Source organism: Bemisia tabaci, chromosome 6 (assembly GCF_918797505.1).
Source record: "Bemisia tabaci chromosome 6, PGI_BMITA_v3".
NCBI classification, from domain to species: Eukaryota; Metazoa; Arthropoda; class Insecta; order Hemiptera; family Aleyrodidae; genus Bemisia; species Bemisia tabaci.
The window spans coordinates 15,130,546-15,154,965 of record NC_092798.1 but is presented as its reverse complement, the minus strand read 5'-3'; the positions used below and the strand labels follow the sequence as shown (position 1 = coordinate 15,154,965).

General features: G+C 39.7%; 1 protein-coding gene across 6 annotated transcripts in view; it reads right to left on the bottom strand.

The window, feature by feature from the left end:
* LOC109030060 (LIM domain only protein 3) overlaps nt 1-24,420 on the bottom strand; it is a 249,357-nt gene that overhangs the window by 164,089 nt on the left and 60,848 nt on the right. For 4 of the 6 annotated variants that reach the window (XM_072301324.1, XM_019040848.2, XM_072301326.1 and 1 more), the window contains one exon: nt 20,318-20,377. The gene's annotated coding sequence lies outside the window, so the exon portion shown is untranslated. Of the gene's footprint in view, nt 1-20,317; nt 20,378-23,807; nt 24,109-24,136; nt 24,400-24,420 lie in introns of those variants that run through there. The other 2 variants (XM_072301325.1, XM_072301323.1) reach the window with 2 other exon arrangements.

The window sequence follows — 24,420 nt, the reverse complement described above, 5'->3', positions numbered from 1 at the left end:
GCAAAAAGTCAATTTGGCCCCTAAAAAATCTTCAATGGCGCCTAAAAATCGGGCTTGATGCGCCACATGGCTCCTAAAACTCAAAAGTGAGTTTCGAACACTGATCCAGTCGTTTCTTACCATAGAGTACATAGAGTCGTAATGTAAGTGGGAGATGTGGCGCCCTTTTTAAGCATTATTCAGGTCCCGAATTCCGAGACTCCTGTGTGATGCTGGGTCACTTTTTCGATACATGATAGATTGTTTTCGATACACGGGTACCCAGCCATCCGATGTAAACAAAGAAGATAGGAATTACCCAGTACTCTATGGAATTACAACGTATTCCACACCGCCATTTTGGATCGAACAAGTATCGAAAAAGTGACCCAAGCTCGGCGCACACCGGGCTCGGAATTCGTCGACCAGAACAAGGCGCAGCTCTCCCATTTACATTACGACTCTAAGTACTCTATGTTTCTTACGGGGGGTATGGATTCGATCGACAGGAAGCTTGCCCTTGATGTTTTATTGCGTCCTGGTTGTGTGACCGTCAATATCTGAAATTCTCAGACGAAATTATCGGTGATAATCGCAAAGGTTTCTTTTATTACAGATCGGCATACCTACTAATTAAAACAACCCAGAACGCTACCATTCAAGTAATCAACAGCCTCAAAGCCCTGAAGTTTCCAATTACCAACTCACGCCTTGTTTCTCACCAACTGAGCATGCAAACTAACTTCCGCTCCAGACGGGAAACAATCTTTTCCTTGTCCCTCATTCACGGCAAGCTAGATAATTTTAGAGGGAAAATGTCGCAACTTTAAGAAAAGTAGTTTTTTAACCGAATGAGATCTGGATAAATGCCGAGGAGCTTGACTCACGTGCTTTCAGAGTGATTAAAATTCAGCATTTCAAAATAATCGCACTTTCAGGAGAACTTTTCCTTGTACACGTTTCCTTTGTACACGAATACACAAACGCGTGATAAAAGTCAAATTTAGAGGAATGTCTAAAACTTACCATCTGTCATTTTGTTGAAGGGCAAATACCACTATCCCAACTTCCGCGAAGCCCTTGTTGCATATTTTATCAATTGAAGGCGAACGTTTTTCCTCCGCATTTTCGATTCATTCACATAAACTTTTTGTCGCTTGTTTTGCTATAATCCCTGCATGTGTCTTCACTGTTAACTTCTCTTTCACAGGAGAAACAAAGAGAGGAGTTGCCTTTTACTTTCAGAATATGTTCGTTTATCATGTATCTGACCATCAAAATAAGACGACTCACAAGCAATTACATGATTTATGACTTTCATGAACGTCACCGAAACTTACAACGGTGGGACTGAAATTTCGCTGCATCATTTTTACATCCTTGATGGTATAGTTCATTGGCGCATCCAGTATGCGAAGATGATACGTAGAACCGGGGAAAAAAATACCGGACAAAAGTCGTATATCAACCTCAATCCATCAATCATCAGTCGGCCCATTGTTTAGCACATACATTTTCTCGAGGTTGAATGGTGCAATTTTCTGATACGACATTAGTCCAATCTTTTCTTTCTCCAGTTCTAAAAATATCGACCGAGTCGTGCTTCTCGCGAAATGTTACGTAGGAATCGGCACTTAGATCGCAAATTTCTGACACATGCAAGTGCTTCATTTACGATCTCCAATAACTGCAGCATGGTTACACGGCCATGTTTGAGTGTTAAGACCCGTTATAGTTTACCCGATTATCTGCACTCTGAACGCCGCGCCGCCAGCGCTGAATGCGCATTGGCGTCTACAAACCTAACAGAGATACTTCAAGCATTGCGCAATGCGTGAAGTATCCCTGTTAGGTTTGTAGGCGCCGGTGCGCCGCCGCGCCGTAAGCGAGCCCACTCCTTACAGGGCTGCCACAGAATTTGGAAAATTAAATTCCCTAGCACATCCCTGATTTCCCTGACACATTTTTGTGAAATTCCCTTAAAATTGAACACATGCTTCATTGTTAAAGAGGCATAATTAAAAATAGTTTTCAGGCAAAATTTGTTGTTCGAAACGTCAAACCCACTCGAGAAAGCATGCAAAGGTAATTTTGACGATTTTTCCCTGACACCTCCTTGATTTTCCAGATACATTTGGGTGAAATTCACTGACCATTGAGCAAATGCATGATTGTTAAAAAGACATAGTTAGAAATAGTATTAAGGCTAACTTTGTTGTTCAAAACGTCAAACCCACTCGAGAAAGGATATAAAGGTGACTTGACGATTTTTCCTGAAATTTTTGTCATTTTCCCTGACATTTCCAGTTTTTCCCTGACTTTTTAAAATTCCCTGACATTTCCCGGTATTCTCGGATCGTGGCAACCATGACAACAGCAGTATAATTGCAAACGGAACCAATCGAAGGCGGAACGACATTAGGACAAATTTTCAGGGCAACACGGCCCGAAACACTAGCTATCAGAGCGAGGCTCGGCTGAATCGAGAGGGAGACCGCAAGGAATGAGAGGAAGACGTAAATCTGGATGAGCCAGTTCCCTCAGGATAAAAGACAATGTATACAATTCGGCTGATTAATTAGCACACGCTGTGGGCACGAGAGACAAGGAGGGTGAAACCGGGAGAGGGGCGCAGAGGGGGCAAGACAGTAAAAGGTAGACTTGCAGGCAAGAGCACGAGGTACGAGGAAGATAATAGCGAATTTAATAACGACGCCAGTCAGTGAGGCGATCGAATTCATACCGTATGGATAGGCTCCTGCAGTGATGCAACGTTTCCCTGTCATCATTGACTAAGCTACATTCTGCAATGGGAAACTTACTATTTCTAGCTAATTTTAAGAACAATTTCATTGGAATGGCGATTAGTTGGCTGAGGAATCAAAGGAGATGACAAGACGATACATCGAGCTACACTGACAAAAAAATCTCGGTGTATGTACTAAGAAAAGGCTAAAATTACAAAGAATTCAGAGTTCTATTATTGATCCCAGTTTTTTCTTGGTAAAATTACCATTTATGGAATTGGTAATTTTACCGAGAAATCTCGGAAAAATTATTGACTTTCTCGGTAATTTTACTGGATCCCGGTAAAAACGCCAATATTTTTTATCGACTGTGGTAGAATTACCGAGATAAAATGGCAAAGTTACCGGGAATTGATTACCAATAAAAGTGGTATTTTTACCTGAAAAAAAAACAGTAAAAATACCGGTTTTTAAGTAAGCTTACCAGTCTGTCTTGGTAAAATTACCAATAATTTGTAAAAAAAGTGAGATGGTAAAGGTACCAACGGAACTTGGTAAAAATGCCGATAATTTTTTTTCAGTGATTTTTTTTCAAATGCAAAACATTCTATCACATGATGCTAACTACATGCAGGCAATGGACAAAGAAAATATATTATATCGACGGAAAAACTACTAGACCACGCATCTCGGTTTGCGACGTTGCAGACTTCCTGCCACACTTTATTTTTTCAATGAAAAATTACTCACCGTCAATTCTTGGGAACATCCGTGTTTTTTATTCTCTATGGAAAGAAAACTCTGTGAAAACTTCAGAAGATAATCTCGATTTGTTCTCGTTCAAAACATAAAATTTGAACGGAGATTTTTGAACATCGCAAACGAGATGCGTGGTCTGGTAATTTCACCGTCGATTTACAACTATAAAAGTTTCCGTGTTTGACGTCACTCTCAGTCTATGTTACTTTTTTTGTGGCAGGTCGACCTAAAAGGACTTGGTTGCTCAACACCGAACTTCCGTGTTAAATTAACCAAAACCGTAGGCTACTCTGGGACATAGGATCATGAAGAAAGTGTCCTGCCGAACTTATGTACTTTTATTTTCCTCTTCGTATATAGAGGTCTCGACTTGCAAAAGGCTAGCGCATTGAACTAACACCGATGTGACCCAAGTCCGATCCTGTGGATTAGCAACTAATTTTTAACGAGGCCGCAGATTTTCGATACACACATTTGGCCCCTTTCAACCCAAATATTTGGTCGATTTGACACAGGGAAAACTGACGCAAAAGCTACGGTCAAAAATTTCTGGTAAGGAGGCCTACAGATGATAAATTCTTAAAAATCACGACAAATTTCGTTTTTTTTTTTGGGGGGGGGGGGGGAATTTACTGGGCGTGGGGGATGCAGAATGGGCCTGTTGCAAACTTTTGCTAGAGCAAAACTAAGAGTTGTTTCCTACAGATAATGCCTCAAAAATCACGATGAGCGCATCGGCAAAGTCTGAAATGCACTCATAACTTCACAATCTGCGAAAGAAATTTGCGGTTTTTTGAGCTTCCCGCTTCGAAAACGATACTACGGTGCAGGTGAACATTTTGTTAGAGGAGTCGTTCCATTGGCGACAATACTTATCATGGCCGACGCCAGTCCGCCAAAACACGTGTGATGGGACGAGATAACACCTGAACTGGATTAGACCATATAACAATCGGCGTGTTTACGTTCATATTTTCCTCGCCCGCCTTAATTGACCTTGAACTCTCCTCGAATTACGCGAGGAACTGCGCAAGCGTCGGCCATGATGAATATTGCCGACGATGGAGCGACTCCTCTAACAAAATGTTCACCTGTGCAGTAGTATCGTTTTTGAAGCGGGAAGCTCAAAATAACGCAAATTTCTTACGCAGATTGTGAAGTTATGAGTGCATATCAGACTTTGCCGATGCGCTCATCGTGATTTTTGAGGCATTATCTATAGGAAACAACTCTTCATTCTGCTCTAGAAAAAGTTTGCAACAGGCCCATTGCTGGCCCCTCCTTGGCTACGCCATTGAGGTGCGGATCTCTGTCGAGCACTGAAAAAGAAATTCTCGGCGTTTTTACCAAGATCCGTTGGTACCTTTACCATCTCACTTTTTTACCAATTATTGGTAATTTTACCAAGACAAAGTGGTAAACTTACCTAAAAACCGGTATTTGTACTGTTTTTTTCAGGTAAGAATACCACTTTTATCGGTAATCAATTCCCGGTAACTTTGCCATTTTATCTCGGTAATTCTACCACAGTCGATAAAAAATATTGGCGTTTTCACCAAGGTCCAGTAAAATTACCGAGAAAGTCCAATGAATTTACCGAGATTTCTCGGTAAAGTTACCAATTCCATAAATGATAATTTTACCAAGAAAAAACAGGGATCAAATAGAACCCTGAATCCTTGGTAATTTTACCCTTTTCTTAGTAAATACACCGAGATGCGCTAGGCCAGCGGAGGGTCTCTAGGGCTGCCGTCTAAAGTACATGTAAAAACGCCGTACCTCCATTCGAAACTTTTTCAATTTCTTCTGACAAAATGCTGCTTCATAGAAAACCTAAAAAATATTCATCCCTCATTTTTCCAATACAGCTCCGCCACACCATTAGGAACTAAAAATGAATAAATGATGCCTAGGAGCAATTGCACTGAAAAAAAAAATCTCGGCGTATTTACTAAGGAAAGGGTAAAATTACCAAGGATTCAGGGTTCTATTTGACCCCAGTTTTTTCTTCGTAAAATTACCATTCATGGAATTGGTAATTTTACCGAAAAATCTCGGTAAAATTCTCGAACTTTCTCCGTAATTTTACTGGACCTTGGTAAAAACGCCAATATTTTTTATCGACTGTGGTAGAATTACCGAGATAAAATGGCAAAGTTACCGGGAATCGATTAGCAATAAAAGTGGTATTCTTACCTGAAAAATCAGTACAAATACCGGTTTTTAGGTAAGTTTACCACTCTGTCTTGGTAAAATTACCAATAATTGGTGAAAAAAGTGAGATGGTAAAGGTACCACCGAACCTTGGTAAAAACGCCGAGAATTTTTTTCAGTGTGAATTTTCTTGTAATAGAGCAGTGTACGTGCTGGAAAGAAGGAAAACATTTCGAGTGGAGTTACAGCGTTTTGGACGGCAGAGGGTGAATCCGCCCCCTGGACAATTCGACAACGGTGGGGCAAGTTGGGGCGTCGGGGGTTCCTGCGCGGCGCGCACGGAGCACGGGGCCCGGTGTACGGTGCAGTGTGCGCGGCTGGCTGGTAGTTAAGCCGAATTGGAAATAGGCCATTGTGCTAATCTGTATGTCATTGTTACTGGTAATTAATTCCCAAGCAACTGAATCAATCATGCCCATGCTCCAATTAGCTTCCGTCAAACACAATCGCCTTTTACCTCCACAATTATTTGCAACAATGCGTCTCTCTCGCCGCCATGCCGAGCACTCCCACCCCTCCCCGCCCCGGATATCTGATATCGCTTTCCCATTCATATTTCAACCCCCTTCCTCCCCCCACCTCCCTCGCCCACCGCCCGAAGGATTCCGTCCTCGCCGCCTCTCGCTATGGGATGGATCGCCCTCGTTGTCCGGTGCGAGATACGCTCAAGTTGGACTACATTTTGCAATTCTGCTGTGATAGCGAAGAGAGCCGTAACTTACGGCCCCGTAAGTCTCTTTACGAAATCGAGTTTCCTTCAAGATTCGTCTAATCTATTTAACATGAAATCACTATAATAGCTAATACAGTAAGATTCGTCTTATTTTCATGATAACGAGACATGTGAGAAAGCTGAAAGTGCGCAAGAAATGACGTAGTTTCAGCCAAAACGGCCGTAAGAGGCATTAATCCTCCAGATAGCCAATGAAGCCGGGTGGAATTGTTACAAACTACGGGAGTTATATTCTAGTGTCCAGGTGAGTATCTTTCTCTACGAAAAATTATACAGTATTCACCGAAATCAACTTAACTTTTTTCTGCACTGCTCAATTTCATTTCATGTCGTTCCCTTTAATATCCTCAGGAGACAATGCACTATTTTTCTTTATAATTTTCCTAATTTTAATAGGTCTGCAAATATTTACGGAAAGTTCTATTGTGGTAATTGCATGTGCGTTATAGAGCTTCCTTCCTCCGCAAACTAATAAAGCGTATACTGTCAGGCAAGTTCTAGTCTAATGTACCCGATTATTTTAAAAATAAACGGAGGGAATGGATCGAAAAAACTGCTAAAAATATTCACTTTAAAAGATTCCATGCCAACAAACTTTTTGGAAAGCATGTTGTGAAGATTTAGAATCTACATTTGTTACGTTGCTGAAAAACTGATATGAGAGAAAAAAAATTAAAATTGTACATCTCACGTTCCATCTCAGTAATAAATCCCACCTCCCTTCCTTTAGTTGAAAGCGGAGGGACATAACTTCCGGTAAAATCGCTAAACTTTGATTGCACGATTTTCATCATGTGATGTAATTCAGAAAAGACCGATTGTGAGGTAATGAGAATAGAAATTGACCGCCATGAAGAAACAGAAGTTTCTAAAGGGAATGTGAGCAGTTGAAGGAAAGCGAGATGAGTTAAGTGAGCGAGCCAGCCGAGGTACAGGAGGAATAGTGAAGATTGAGATGCCTGGTGAAAGGGAGTCCATAAAAGAGTGTTCGGCACGATGCATAGTTGCCAAGATGAAGGCGTCCCTTAATGCTATGAGCTCGATGCAGTTTTATGTCCGACTTAACAAACACTGAGAGCAATTTTTACGTAAATCAAGAGGTGGCAGCACTAAAAAATTTCCCACCAAGCAAAAACAAAAAGCTTAAAAATGTAAGTCGTGTTGAAATGAATGCCTGTTTTTTTTTCAAAAATAAATTCAGAAGTGTACAGTTGCTTTGAAAGAAATTAGGTTGATTCAGAAATATGAATAAACAAAAGAAGTTCCTTTTGATTCAATCATACATTTTCTTCATGTATCTTTAATAGAAAACATTTTATTGACTAAATGTTGGCAATAATTTATTTCAAAAGAAGGTATCTTGCTTCAGATGGCGTTTGGGAGAGTATGAATGAAGATTAACGAAATCTTAGTCCGTTTGAAAGAGGTTCGCACTCCATTGTGTTTATCGCCTCTGTTTCATGTCTTATTTTGTATTATTTTGTAAAAGAAAAAGAGCTTAAAAAATTTGCTAAAAAATCTGAGTCATGTAATCTGTGATTGAATAACATTTTTGAGCAACTTTTTATAAGAGCAAATCATATTTTCGAAGTTCCTCATCATCGCACTGTCGGGAAACCTTTCTACGCGTTTTTACCACCGATGAGTGGAACTATGGGGAGTAAAATCATCGCAACATTGCCAAGTTAATTATAACTGCTTATTTTCCACGTAATTCGAAGACTTAAAAACCACTTTATAATGCATCAACATACCGTTTAGATGAAATTTCTCCTTTGGTTTTATAACTTTTTGTAATTCAATAATGTTTTAAAGCCAGAGATAATAATTGAGTATCACACAGGCTTAAAACCGTACGGTTTAGGATTGTGCATTTCAGTTTTGAATTTTTTACAAATCATTTTCCAACCATCATAAATCTGTAAAATTCGCTTTAAAAATTGCTTATTCTATAATATTCTATATTTGGAACGCCTTTGGCAGAGATGAACCAGCCATTGCCAAATTTAACTGGGAAATTTAATTTTTTACAAGAGAACTTTTGTGCATAATCCTTCAAATAGTTTAAGAAATTTGCTTCGTAGTATGCAAAAACTTTACTGGAATTTGCAAAAAAAAAAATCCGCACAAACGTTACCATGTAAAAATGTAATTGCCAAATCAAATTTGGCATTAGCCGATGTGGCTTGGTTCCTTTCTGCTTAGCGCGATTCATTTGACTCTGTGATTAATCTCACAAATGCTGAAATTTGGAATGAAGACAACTCCATCATGAGATATTTTCCCCCATAAGTCAAAAACACCTAAAATCGATGAAAACTTTTTTTAGTGCCTCAGTACTTTAAAGCGAGAGAAAAGGTAAAAAAAAGAAATTAATAATTTCAGCCACGTCCACGTGGCAACCACGAAATACCAGTTGCTCGCTCACTTCACTAAACAAGAAAAACAGGATTTTCCGCCAGGCTTCTCATCCGAGTCCCCCTAAAGACGGAATTCTTTTGACTCGTTCCTTTTTCCCGCATTTATACACAAACAATTACTGTATTAAATAATATCCCCCGCAGCCGCACTACCCTGTCATCAAGTGGTCTGTAAATTACGCCCTTCGTTAAAGCCTAACCTCTTTCGCTCCATCTTCAACTCCCGATTATCCCTTAACTTACGCGATATCGACGGTAAAATTACAAAAACATGTAACTTGGTTTGCGACGCTGCGGACTTTCTCCCACAATACATTTTCTAAATTGAAAAATATTCTACTCTATTCCTAAAAAACTTCCCTGATTTTACCTTGCTGTTTGAAGAATGAACATTTCAAACAAAAGTATTGGTTCGTCGCCCTTAGATGAAATAAAGAGGGGGCGGAGATTTTGAGACCCTGTAAATAAGATACGCGTTTTAGCAGTTTTAGTGTCGATATATATACTTATAACTTATACTACCGTGCCATGAAAAAACGCCGAATAAACATTCGAATGTTGCCAATTTTACTCCTAAAAATAATAATTCTTCAGGAAAGTAATGAACACCATTCATATTGAGATTTTCGGACAATTAAGATCAAATCACGATTGCAATTCTCCGGAAATTTGAAAGAAAAATACTCACAAATTTTTCCGAAAATTCGTTATTTGTTGGAGAGTGTTTGGCGAGGTCTGATAGCTCATACGTCGTTTTTCCTTGATACGATATTATACTCGACCGCATTGCATTACTTTTTTTCCTCAAAAGTAAATTGAGAGACCAATTCTGTTCACTTTGAACCGCGGTCGGACTAATCAGATCAATGGAGATCACAATTTGATGCGTTGCTTTTGATTTACGTAAACGGATTGGCTATCGCTGAAACTACGGACAAAGCTTATTAGATTTATTGGTTTATGTGAAACAGTCGTCCTGAAGAAAATTAGCTTTGTCCGCAACTCGGTTATTTACTTTTTTCTTTCTTCCATCTATTTTTTGAGTTATATGAAGCAGGGCGCTTGAATCTTTTGTTCCCCTCTATCTCTAGTCTCTAAGTTCTAATAGTTCGATGGTGGGCAGCATTTTAACGATGAATTCAAGTATTGATGAATCGAACATCACCGCTGCTCAATGCTTATACTGCATTATTGTAGGAATGACGTGGAATTGCAAAGAAAATCAGTGATTGTAAGTTGCAGTAGAGAAAGTATTTGACATGAACAGGGCCGGATTAAGGGGGTGGCCACATGGGCCGCGGCCCATGGCGGCAAATTTTGCAATTTTTTTAAATGTAGCTATGAAGGAAAATCGGATTCAGAAAAAAAAAAATACGAACGAGAAAAGGTGACAAAATCTCTCATTTCCTGAGAGTATATCTCTAATTTTGTCGTCCTTCTGTGATACAATAGACAGCACCTTTAATTAATCGAGAAGACTAAGAGAGAAACCGAACACGGAATTTGGCCTGGAACGGCGCGGCGCAGAGAGCAATGATGACGAGAACATGAGATGAAAAGGAGAAACCCTCGGCGCGGCGGTCAGCATGTAACACATTTTAGCGCCTACAAGACTGCATGAATACTTCACGCATTGCGCCAAAGACAATGCGGTCGCTGCGGTCAGCAGCGGGCAGCGTGAAACGCATAGCGCCTACAAGACTGCATGAATACTTCACGCATTGCGTCAAACACAGTGCGTGCAGCGCGGCGCGGCGGCGGAAGTTAAAATTATTAAACCACATTTATGTTTGTTCTTTCATAATTTTTTGGTTCATTTCTTATTAATGGAAGGCCTTGTCCATACAGAGATAGGTTTACGGAACTTAACCTTCGCGCAAAGTTCCGTGAACTTTTGGTAGTAGTGCTGACAGGGCTTTCGCAAAAAATTTGACCAACACGAGTAAACGCGTCTTATATACCCCTCCTCCTCCGGCACGTTCACCTGATGGTTTTTATTGGTGTTTCAAAACGAATGAGAAGGGGGCGGCAAAATACAGGCGGCCCATAGGCGGCAAGTAAGTAAATCCGGCCCTGGACATGAACGAAATCCCTAAAATATATATACGAGTATGCTAGTTAGGTTTTCATGGACTTTGAGGCAAAAATGAAATCAGTTTACTAATCGAGCTAGAATCTACGAATTTAGGTACTTACCCCCAAATCATTTCCTCAAAATTGTTCTTCATGTCATCTAAAATCTCGCAATTTTTTAAACTAATTCATAATAAATTGCTGGGAGCGTCATAAGTAGACAAATTTCAATTTCAATAATACTCTATAATGTAATTTAATAAGAGTAACGCGTAAAGCATAACACCTGAGGCTTGAGGCGCACACAGCTTCGGGGGGTTGGACCGGGAATTCAGTCAGGGGGCGTAACTGATAGTAAAATAATAAAAAATTTCGACTGTTCCGTAGACCATCCAGAGGCCAAACAATTCTGTTTCTCGATTATATCATACCAAAAGGAACGGTCATAGTCTAACCATTTAATCGTCTGTCCAAGTTTAAAATGTTTACCTACAGATACTTTTTAAAAGCACTCTGTATCATGCTTACAAAGAATTCAGAATGGTAACATTATACATAGTTCATCCAGCAAAATTAGCTGTCAATGCTATTGAATTCTGATTTTCGCCCAGATTTCCCTTTAGTAACAATGGTCCGAATCGATGAATAAGAGCGGAATAAGCACGCAGTATAAAAATGCACCCCCTTTCGAGCCCTCCAAATAGCCACGCCTAATTGAATTTCGCAAAACGCTTTCAATTGACCATAGATGGATCTTCATTGATAAAATTCAGGCTAGTTTCAAAAAAGACAAACTAGTTTTCATTTTCAACATCGACGAGCAAGGGGTTGAAGGAGGGGGGGGCGACTCTGTGCGGGGGTAAAAAAAGGAAAACAAAGGAAAATCCAACAAAAAAATAGCGTAAACACAAATGAACAAAACATGGCGGGAGACAAAGGAAGCGGACGCGATACCCGCAACCATGATGCATTGTCCGAGTTTGATTTTGAATTATTTTTACGAGTGGCAATTTGCTACCCCCTGCTTCCTCTGGTCTCCGCGAGTGTGTTGGTGGTGAAACACGAGCCAAGTGTTTCCAGTGATCGACTCGTCAAATTCGAATTTGATACGCCGGGAATAAATAGTGATCGCGCCGCTGTGACGATGAAAACTGCGCTGGTGTCGAATCGAAGGTTTTTATCTTGTTTTTTGGACCACACTGAAAAAAATAGCGTGCTGCTTTAGCACCTATAGGATGTCATAAATGTGTCCGATGATCAGTGTTCGAAACTCACAGGCGCCAACGCGCCAAATGCGCCTAAGACATCGGCCATGGTGCCTAAAAAATGAAGGCTCTGCGCCAACGTGGCCCCTAAAAATTGCCCCCGAAAAATCCGAATTTTCATATTAGGTGATTATTTGAAATTTTCAGCACTACAAATAAAAGCCTTTCCTGTTCTTCGCGATTTCATCCTCAGTGCTTTTGTCTTCCCTAAGGTACAGCTCCTTACTAGTTCTTTTATGAAAACATCTTGCGTCTAACTTTTCACTAGATGCGCCGTAATATATGGGCAAAAAGTCAATTTAGCCCCTAAAAAATCTTCAATGGCGCCTAAAAATCGGGCTTCATGCGCCTCATGACTCCTAAAACTCAAAGGTGAGTTTCGGACACTGCTGGTGATCCTAAGATGCTGCCTTGATTGCCCACGCAGTTGAATTTACAATCACAGGATGTGACGTTAACTGCGGGGGCAGTAAAGGCAGCATCTTGGGATCACCAGACACATTTTTGACATCCTTGGTGCTAAACCAGCATATTATTTTTCAGTGCAATTTTGCAAAGCAAGGACGTGTTTTAATCAAAAGTAATATATTTTCAAGACGCTGCTACAGCTTACTTTCAAAAAACTGGTGTAAGTTTTTGAGTCTTCTTTTCAATAATCAACATTTTGTACAAAATATCCATTTTTTGTGGTTAAAACTTTGAGCCTTAATTTCAGTTTAAGACTGGAATTTTTTTACTAACGAGCTTAGGTATGCGCTTTTTCGTGATGTTGACTTCAAGTTTTACATTCTCATTTTTATTTTTCTCCATTTCTCTGTATGTCTCCCGTATCTACATTGCTTTCTGTATTGTTGGTTGAATTCTTTTTGAAGGACTCAAAGACAAGATTTAACTGAAACAGCGCATCCAGTTTTAATAGACATGTGGGCTCGAAAGAACAAGGAAATGCCCAAAGTCAGACTTTTGTCATTGATCAGTGCCAATGGGGACAGCATACGCACAGGAGTCTAACATTCACTCCTTTGACTTGAGAGGTCAAAAATCATTCATCTGGCATAAAAGAAAACCTAACCTGAATGTTTGCGATGGCTAGATTTGCTTTGATCTTGCAGTAGCAATAAGAAAATACACAACTTTTCATGAAACATTGTAAGGTTAAAGCGATTCTCGGGATTTTGTAAGCACGGAGAACTCCACTTATTGCGTTTGCAATACTGTATAACACTTTTCAAATGCTCATCCAAAAATTTAGATCCCACTGAGTGCATTTGCTTCGCCTTCATTTAACCACTTAGGCAGAACATCATCCCAGAGGTTGCAATATCTACGTAAATCGACAGTGACTACAATGCTGTATTGCTACTGGCACCGGAATACTGCTGTGCTGAGGAAAAACGCCATACGAACCCGCGGGCGTTGCCGAATTTCCTTCGTTATCACGAATTTTCGGGAAAATTTGTAAATGTTAATCCTCCAATCTCTCAGATATTTCAGTTCGAAATTTCACCAAAAGTTCCTGAAAATTTCAAGGAAAAATATTCATAGCTTTTCTCAAAAATAAACATTTTATTCGAAGAAATGGCAACTTTAAAATATTCATGCGGCGTTCTTCCTTAGCAAGACAGAATAATTATAACCACAAAAGTAACATTGTAACTACGACTATAATACTACAATGCTAAGGGAGAACGTCGTATAAACATTCGGAAGTTGCCAAATTTCCCAGGATAAAACTTGAATTTACGAGGAAAGTTATGCATAATTTTCTTTGAGATTTTCGGGTATTTTAAATTGAATTATAAGAACGAAACTGTCCGAAAAATTTGAAGTGAAATATTCACAATTGGGAACTGGTTCAGTAGGGACGGAGGGGGGATGGGACTTAAAGCGTGGGATTAGCCCTTGTGGGCTATTTGAAGTAGTAAAAAAAAAAAAAAAAAAAAAAAAAAAAAAAAAAAAAAATTCTCAATAAATTCGTTTTTTACTAGAGGGAACTCGGCTTCGTCTGAAGGCTCATACGGCTTTCTTCCTTAGCACGACAGAATAGTAGATAGAATTCACCGTGAACATAGTAAAGACAACGATTCTTTCTTCTCCGAGCACAACAATCTGACCCAAAGTTCAGCAAAGGCTGAGCAATCACCGACCGATTCATTGCAAAAAAGGCCCCATCAATATTGCCAATGCACCAAAAACTACCTGAATTCGAATTCCAAAGAAAATCCGCACGGGAAACTGGGAAAATTATCGCCGCAACCGGCCGCACCGGGATACACTCGCAGGGATAGAGGCTGGAGGGTAGGCGCCCGATAAAAATCAGTAATTAGCAGCAGTAATTACCCATTCCTAGCTATCATCCTGCGGGACTGCCGATTTAACCCCCTCCCCTCCCTGCAGAGCTCCGCCCCCTCGGCAAGCGATTAAACTGCGATGCGACGCGATGCATCACCGCCAAAAATGAATCAACAGCCACGCGGGTTGCCTATCCCGATACCGCCAGGCGCGACTGATCGTGGTGGGTTGGGGCATCGGCTCGATGCGGTACCGCGTCGTAAAAAAGCGGGGTTTTAACTTTATAAACTAGGGTTACGTTTTTATGGATGAGCGGCGAACGTGGCTTTGATGCTTCGGGGTGTGCTTTTTTTCTCTTATATACACAATGACCATGATTTTCACCTGACGGTAAAGGCTGCGAGAGTTCTCACCTGCATGCCTTGTTTCCCATCATAATTAATTTAAAAGTTATTATATTTCCCACATAATGGGTTACTAACGGTACCTTCTCCTGAACTGCGGCTTGACTCACCAAGCGCAGTTCCCGCAGAGATATCGCGCTTTGAAAAAATTGTTTCATGACGTCATCCACCGCAGGAGTGACACCCTTGGTTTCTTCCACCTTGCTTTCATCCGAGTTTTAAATTCTGTAACCAGTGCAAATGTGCGTCTCGCTAACTGATGAAAGCAAGGTGGAAGAAACTAAGGGTCTCACTACCGCGGTAAATGACGTTATATAAACCGAATTTTTCAAAGCACGATATCACAGTTAATATTGAACGTAGAAAGCTGGTGCTTGGACGGATCTTATTATTTATTTCCGCTCCACAAGAATCAAGCCTCCAAACAGCAACTTTTTTTGTTCAATATTAGCAGAGATATCACTCTTTGAAAAGTCGGGTTTTTGACGTCATCCCACCGCGATAGTGACACCCTTGATTTCATTTAGTCGCCCCTCTGACGCGAGGGCGTACCTATCTTGATTCCCAATTAAGCTCCAGAAAGCACAGATTCATACGTGAAACAGAGCTCACGCGGGAATTGAGTTAGGCCCTTACGCCTTACGTCACAGGGGCGACAAAATGAGAGCATGGTGGAAGAAATCAAGGTTGTCATTACCGAGGTAGATGACGTCATGCTCCGAATTTTTAAAAAGACGATATCTCGGTCAATATTGAACGAAGAAAGTTGGTGCTTGGACCGATCTTATTATTTCTAGCTGATCTAAGAGAATCAAGCATCAAAACATGATTCTTTGACCAGCGCAACTGACCCATTAGGCCATTTTGAAACAAAATTCCTTCTGCGGGGAGGATCTTGAGTATTATTTCTGTTATTTATTTTTTATTTATTGTTTTAGAATCTGTTCTTCTTTTACGTTTTTTCACAAACATGGAACTTGCACACGGAGAAAAAAACTTCGTGCGTGGGACCCGAAGTTTAGGTCATATGGATCTCTGCGGTTTTCGGATTGACACCTGAACACTTAAGGTTTAGCTACCGAAGTTCAGGTCAGACATCTGAAACTTCAGTTCTTCCATCTGAAGTGCTTCAGTTCTTACATCTGAAGTACTTCGGTTTTCACATCCCAAAAACTTCGGTTCTCACATCTGAAGTACTTCAGATATAAGAACTGAAGTTTCAGATGTCTGACCTGAACTTCGGCAACTAGACCTTAGGTGTTCAGGTGCCCAATCCGAAAACTTCAGAGATCCATATGACCTAAACTTCGGGTCCCACGCACGAAGTTTTTTTCTCCGTGCTGAGAGCACGAAACAAGCGTATCCGCTCCTGAGCAAAGAAGAGCTGGACCAAGGCAAGGGTCCGTCCGGCGTTGTGTCTCCTCGACTCGGCACAGCGCACCGGGCACGAGGGGGAGTCGGAGTCGGCGGGAGCCGGAATCCCGTTCCCGTTTTCGGGTATGCAAATTGGATTTGTAATCTGGCGCGAGTCGAAAGCCGAGCGGAGGGCCGGAGTCGCGCAATTGATCTGCCGTTATCTAATAAATGCCCGATCGAGCGCCCGCTGAGCCGGCTCAATCGGCTAATTCCTTTTTCCATCAACGTTAATGAAACCCCGCGCCCGCGTTTGGCTTCAGACGAATTTCTTCCCCAATTTGCGGTTAATCTTCCGCCGCTTCCGTCCGCGCTGTTGTCACCGTACCCATACCTCGAAATAGGCTGATTTAGTCGCTGCGTCATGGTTCAAATGTATACAAACACATAACCTTGTTCCTGATTTGCGCATTTAGCGCCATGGTGGTGAGATGCGTCCAAGTGTTTCTTACAATCGAAATATTTCGTATGGTGAATCCACAGCGGTGCGTAGTAAGAAATTTTTCCGAGCAGGGAGCGCCACCGCTGTGTTTTGATTCGTTGGTCCACGCTATTAGAGTCCGTACAGCCCCACGTAAGTCCTTGAGCTTTTATGAAATTAAAGGAATTTCTGTTAAAATCGAAGAGTCATAAGTTCTAGCTATAACATTCTTCTTCCTATTGACATTAAAAAAGACGTGAAAAGTAATATCTGAAGCTCTGGAACTATGAGTCTTAGAATTTAAAATATCTATTGTGATATTTAAATAATTACTGATTTCAGAGCCGGATTTTGGCAGCGCGACGTGGTGGATTTTTTCGGAACTACAGTTAAAGATTCACCTGAATGAGTCCTTAATGGATTTATGACCGGTCAATGACTAAATTTCAATAAAGTAACACAATGAAGTCATGAAGAATTCGCACATAAGGTTATATTAGTTTGTTTTGGTTTGAACCAAGAGTTTGATATTATATCGAATGACGTTATCACTTAATCAGTCTGTGGGAATAAAGCGTAGGAAAAGACGCGGTATGATGACGGCGCAGAGATACAACTATTCGTGCTTGGTGGATGTCGGGGTCGCATCTCCAAAATTGAAGGCGCGCTGGCGCGAGGCGTGAACTCGCAATGCTCCGCTACTGCAAGAAAGCATTTTTACTATAGTTTTCCCCAGAAGAAAATGAGCCATATGCACAGAGTCCCCAAAAAATAGAAATGGCTGAAGCCTTGCAAGAAGGAAGAGAGTGACATAAATAAAACACGTTTTGATTATTTGTGCCGGTGGCTAGTGAGCAAACAATTGCAGTGAATTCCTACAATATATCTTCACCTTCCGGCCAATGTATCACAAGAGCCATTCGACGTCTCAGAATTTCCACCGCCATTTTATTTTTTACAGAGACTTTGTTGGTTGGATTTGTTTGAAAATTTCACTGAATTTTATCGGCAGTACAAAGAAAATTCAGTGACATTTCCGGATAGTTTCGTTGAACAATTTATCGGCAAGAAAAATAAAATGGCGGCGGAAATTTTTAAACGTCGCATGGCGCTTGTGATACTTTGCCAGAAGGTGATGAAGTAACTCACGGTTATGGTTTGAACCAAAAATTCGATATGGTATCGAATTGCGTAGTCACCAAATCAGTTTATTCACCTACGGGAGCCGTGAGTATCCCGTGGAAATCGTCGTGAGTCGCCGTTTCTTGACTTATTAATTTGACTCAAAGAGTCATCGTTTCTTGTCGACAAAATTTGGTTATTTGAGTCGAATCCGTGCGGCTTTAACTTGAATTAAACATTAAACTCCATTATGCAATGCAAAAAGAGGTAAGGGCTGTTGGATAATATGGGCTTTCCAGTTAATTGTTGTGGTACCCCTTTAAATTAGGTTAGTAACCCGAATCAAGTTGCGGCACTACCACAATTAATTTATTGGAAATGCCCATATCATTCAGCGGATTGGGGCGATGCCACAATTTCAGGGGCTAACCCCTAATACGTACTATTTTTTGGTAAACTATTATTTGGATTGCATTTTGCAATAAGAAACCACTATCGATGGATCTTCCATGAAAGCACCTTTCTGCAGAGGGAAACCAATTGCATATATGTATGTTGTTTTTGAAATGGGCCAGAGATAGTGGTTCCTTATTGCAAAATGTGGTCCATTTCTGGCTCATCCATACAATCACCTTTTTTTTCACGGGGAATCAAATTGCACATATGTTATTTCCAAAATGAGCATAGAATGGTTGTCCCTTATTGGCCCAATTTAACATTACATGATGAGTATGCTGTTGGCTGTTGAAACTATTTGACTGATGTAGGCTCTCGTTTTATTATTCGGAGTCATTACTCTCATCATTTGATGAATAAATTCTGCGTTCACGGGAGTATATTTTTCTGACCTCGAGCGCCTGGTATTGAATGCACAGAATTTCTCTCTGCGTTCCATTCTGAGAATAAGTATGGAGAGGGAGGAATCATCATTAAAATAAATTGGCTTTTCGTAATCTTGGAGAAACCGCAGTACGCTCGTTAACTGTAAAATGTAAATGATTGCCGTCGTAATAAACAAAGAAAGTTTAAAACCCCGTCTTTGAAGTTGCGAAGAATCATTAGTCATCCATTCAGATATTAAACTTGAATCGGAGGGTCTCACTCATCTTTAATGGTCGACTAAAGTCCGTGAAAAAATCGTGAGACGCTTGCTCGAATGTCATTTTTATGCAAAGCACCCGCGGATTTTTCCGACATCGCTCACTATCATTGAAATCTTCTTCGCTCGAGGAGAGATATTTTTTTGCGATGTGCAATTTTTACATTATGAGTGCAACGGCGCGCATCACAGCGTGAGACATACCTACTGCTTTCGAGATACTTAATTTTTACCATGCATTTTTATGTTCATCAAGTGCTCTTTTGCGGAAAACATTTTACCTAAGTAAATTCTTAAGGTGATTCGATGGACGCCATATTTCGTGTCAGAATGGCATGCGATATATCGCATCAGTTGGTTCCATTTTTTCAGCTACTCGTCATTTTTCTCCAAATTTAAGATCGCAATTCTGTTGTCAGGAGACTAAAGCACTCACTTACCAATTTTAATAAAAAAATTCAACGTAATAAAGGCGTGGTTTTTTCAGAGAGAAAACATCGCATGCGATACTGATATCGAAACTGCACTCGAATGCGATATTTTCTCTCTAAAAAAACTACGCCTTTATTACGTTGAATTTCTTTATTAAAATTGGTAAGTGAGTGCTTCAGTCTCCTGACAACAGAATTGCGATCTCAAAATTGGAGAAAAATGACGAGTGGCTGAAAAAATGGAACCAATTGATGCGATATATCGCATGCCGTTCTGACACAAAATATGGCGTCCATCGAATCACCTTAAATCCTTGACGTAGGATTAAATGTGACCGACTGACGGTGGTGGGACGGTTACTTTCTTTAGCGGGAAGAGGAAGCAAAGATTTTTAGTATAACATTTTACGCTAACCATGAAGAGGTAGCTCCTACTTCTACGGATACACTCTCTAAAATAGGCCTACTGCAAAACCTCGGCGGAGGAAACCGGGGGGAGTACTTCTTGGAGAAATTGGCTCAAAAATTAATATGAACGCATCTGCGTAAGAAATATGCATTTTTTTTTTAACTTCCCGCTGTAGAAACGATAATGGGGCACAGGTGAATATTTCGTAAGAGGAGTTGTTCTATCTAACCCTTACGTACTAGGTTGCGCAAGTTCACGCCTCATGCCGTCGCGCCTTCAATTTTGCAGACGCAACACAAACATCCATCAAGCACGAATAGTTGTATCTCTACGCCGTCGTCAACACGAACAGAATTGCTGACTTGCAGGAGTTAAGTGTGCGTCAAGGTTATCGATGACTCGTACCCCTCTCCGCTACCCAACGAGAGATCTGGCACGATTTTGATTGCGATTTCGAATAGCCTATTTTGACCGGATAAAAATGGTACTAGATTTTCCACAAATTTGGTAAGCTAAAACTTATAACCGTATCTTACCTTGAGAGAATTTGCAATTTTGACGATTGTAATCTGCCGCGTTGAGCTGGAACAAATGCCCTGAAACAAATTAAAAAACCGTATTTAATTTTGTTTATTTTTTTTCTTCCTCTATGGAATTGTAAATTTTGATAATATTTCAAACCTCAGCTTATGGATCTCCTCTAGATAAATGACACCGCTCTTACAAATATATCTTGTGACCTTTAAATTATTATTTATTAAGAAATCTATTATCTGTTATCTAAAAATATTATTAGATTTTCATCAATATCAAGTCATGAGAACAATCATTCAGTAGCTGCCTCAAGATGACAAGCTGATTAAAAATAATCAGAAAGGCTACATAGTTGACAAATCAGTGATATATATAAGTGATTAGTAGATATTTCCTGACTTTCCCCGTGGGTCACCTCACTTTTCTTAACTTTTCGCGGTCATCGCCAATTTCCTAACTTAACCAGTTTTCCAGTTGGCCGATAACCCTACTCTCTAGGAATCTTACATGTTGTGCTACTAGAAGAGCACATAATTTTTAAACGTCCCTCTAATGAATACTCTTTGAAAGTGTCCGGCTAAAAATGTTTAGTAAGATTCTTTTGCAAAAAAATGTCGGACTGGAAATTTTGAGACCTTGTCATCGACACAAGTTTCTTTTTAGTTTCACGGTCGGCATGGCATGTTTTCAGAGTTTTACCTTCCGACTGCACCACGGGACTCGCAATGTTGCGTCGCAAACAGTTAAATATAAGAACTGCGAAGGAGGAAAAATACAAGTATAAAAACCATGACAATGTCCTTCAGCTCGTTTTAATTAAATTTCTCACTGATAATTATTTTCCGACGAGTTTCTGAGGGCTTTCTTTTTTTATTCGTTTCTCCCGTCAGGGCGCCAAAACAAAGGCGAACTTTTTTGTTTTCGTCAGGCTTCTTAAAACACTTTTACGTTTTGTATTTCAGTCGACTTGATGGAATATCGTCGTAAAAATGTTTTTGCTCATTGTTCAGCTGTCCCTCAAATTGTCTCAAAAACTCATTAGATTTCTTTCCCGCAAGCTTTGTTTGCATGTATATCCAGACAAAATCATAAATTTAACATTATGTGAGACACTTCAAGATCAATTCCTCCATTAGTAATAGATTGAGAATGATGATAGGCTACAGTCCCTAAACACTCAATTTTTACTTCCTTGGGTTTTAAAACAGAATATTACTGATGGTCTATACTTTGATGATTGAGCTTTACTCCCTACTCGAGCCTTTTTGTAAATAAAAAAAATAACTGAGTTAATTTATGTAAGCATTGCTGAAATTCATTCCAGGAGCGGAAATTGAACGACTTTATCTACATTTATAACTTAACATATAGACCTGTGTTTTTCTCATAATTTATCTTGATTCAGAAACAAAGCATTCTATATTTTCACAGTCTAGATTTTAGTAAAAAAATCATATGTATCCTATTCAGTCCATCGTCATTATCAGTGACTTCTTCATTTGGAAACTCTATGAGCAGTTACACTAGATTACAATCGCGCGTCTCCAAGTAATATCAAACCTTTACGCTACGAAAGCTATCAGTCGCGGTAGCGGTTTTTTGTTTTGTTTTTGTGTTTATATAAGTGTGTGTCGCACTTGGTGGTTGGAGTTTAATTTTTTCGAACTTATAACGACTGTAATCCAAAGTAAATGCCGTACACTTCTGAAAATGTTACCATTTACGCAACACTTTTATGGAGATATATCGAGACATATCTAACGGTTTTCCCAAACTTTTCACTATGGAAGAATTTACGGGAAAATTAACTTAAAACTTTTTAATGTATACATAGGGTGTTCAAAAAGTTTTGCACACTTCCGGATTTTGAGCGAACAAAAGCAGATATTGATTTGCGATTTATGTGTGCTTAAAGTAGACGTAATTACCAATAAAACAAGACCAAGAACAACTCTCTAGCTTAAAAAATGACAGAGATACAGGGTTTTGAAAATGACATGTAGCGTGACCCCCTCCAGGATTTTTAGCGACAAATATGTTTATCAAGGGAAAAAAAGTTGAATGAGAATTGAGTGTTTTTAATGAAAAAACTTACAAAATTTTACGGAAATTGACGAGCTTCAAGTTTCTTCATCGGATGACACGGATGACTCAACATTCGGCTGTTTTTCAAAGTATTTTCCACCACTTTGAACACAAAGCTTCAGCCGTTCTGTCCAATTCACAAGGATCGTCTTTTCGAAGTCTTCTTGACGGAGGGTTTGGAAGCATTTTCGAACAGTGGTTTTGATCTAGGCTATGGAATCAAACCGTGTGCCTCTCAAAAATTTCTTTAACTCAGGAAAGAGCCATTCCAAAGCCTAGATCAAAACCGCTGTTCAAAAATGCTTCAAAACCCTCCGTCAAGAGGACTTTGAAAAGACGACCCTTGTGAGGTGGGCAGAACGGCTGAAGCTTTGTGTTCAAAGTGGTGGAAAGTACCTCGAAAAACAGCCGAATGTTGAGTCATCCGTGTCATCCGATGAAGAAACTTGAAGTCCGTCAATTTCCGTAAGATTTTGTAAGTTTTTTCATTAAAAACACTCAATTCTCATTTAACTTTTTTTCCCTTGATAAACATATTTGTCGCTAAAAATCCTGGAGGGGGTCACGCTACATGTCATTTTCAAAACCCTGTATCTCTGTCATTTTTTAAGCTAGAGAGTTGTTCTTGGTCTTGTTTTATTGGTAATTACGTCTACTTTAAGCACACATAAATCGCAAATCAATAACTGCTTTTGTTCGCTCAAAATCCGGAAGTGTGCAAAACTGTTTGAACACCCTATGTGGATAGATATTAAGACATATTAATGATAATGAAAAAAGTCCGTCTTCGGGTTGAGACTTTCTGTCGAATTTTAATATTTTGATAGAAGACCACATAACGTTTTTTATCAAAACTTCCCCGATTTTTTTCTTCAAATGAGGAATATTCTACGAACATTTTAAGTAATTATGTTATCCCGTCCTCCTTCAAGAAACCAAACTGGAATAATAATATCGCAACACAGGAAGCGTTATGGAATTTCTTGAACGAACAACTTTCAACAACACTGAGTAAATGTCACATATTATAAGACTCATTATCTTTTCTTAAAATATTTTTGGCTAGTAAGTTGATTAAACGTTTGGATCTTATAACCACCTTAAGTGTTCAATAAACTTATAAACTTGCAATGTGTTGAGTAGCTTATTCGTGTGTATCTTTCAGGAGGATAGTTCAAGAAAAATGAGTTTTCCGGCATTCTCGAGAACCGAATGTAACACACTTCGACTCATTTAAAAGCTGAAAATTCATCAACAAGGATAATTTGATTTTAATTTTATGCCGTACCGTTGGAGTCATGGTAAGAAAATACATTATAAGACGAACCTAGTATATTCATTCCAGCATAACGTCATTTTGACATTTGCGCTGACAAAATCAATCCAAAATTTAAAATTTTCATATACCTTATTGACGTTGCGCTGCACTTTTCTGCGGTAAAAAAAGCAACAAGAATTCCTCTCAGCAATTCTGTGATTACATTAAATAGTACTCAAACTCGAGCAAAAGAATTGAATGTCACTACAGACCGCGCGTGGTCCTGAAAACTTCACAATGAGAATACAACGTCACAAATGTAACTTTATTTCGACTCTAACGAAACAGGCAATTCTCGGGAAGGAAACGCTCGTAATAAGAGGTCACCGACGCGTCCAGAAAAACTCCACTATTTTGGCGGGAAATCCCTGAAAAACCACGTTCAATCAACTGATGTAACTTGGAGAAATCAACTCACGTTTAATCAACTGATGTAATCTTAAGAAATCAACTTTTGGTGAGGAGTTTAAATTCCAATAACCGCAGAAACTTCACGATGAATGTACGATTTTCCCAATAAATTCAAATTAAACGTCCCAACACAGAAAACCTAAAAAGAAGGATCAGAGACTCGACTTGAAAATCTCGAAGGGAAACTCGAGGTTCCGACGTGAAATGACGTTGCTGGACAACCACGTTCAATCAACTGATGTAATCTTATAAAAAAAACTCACGTTCAGTCAACTATAATATAACTTGAAG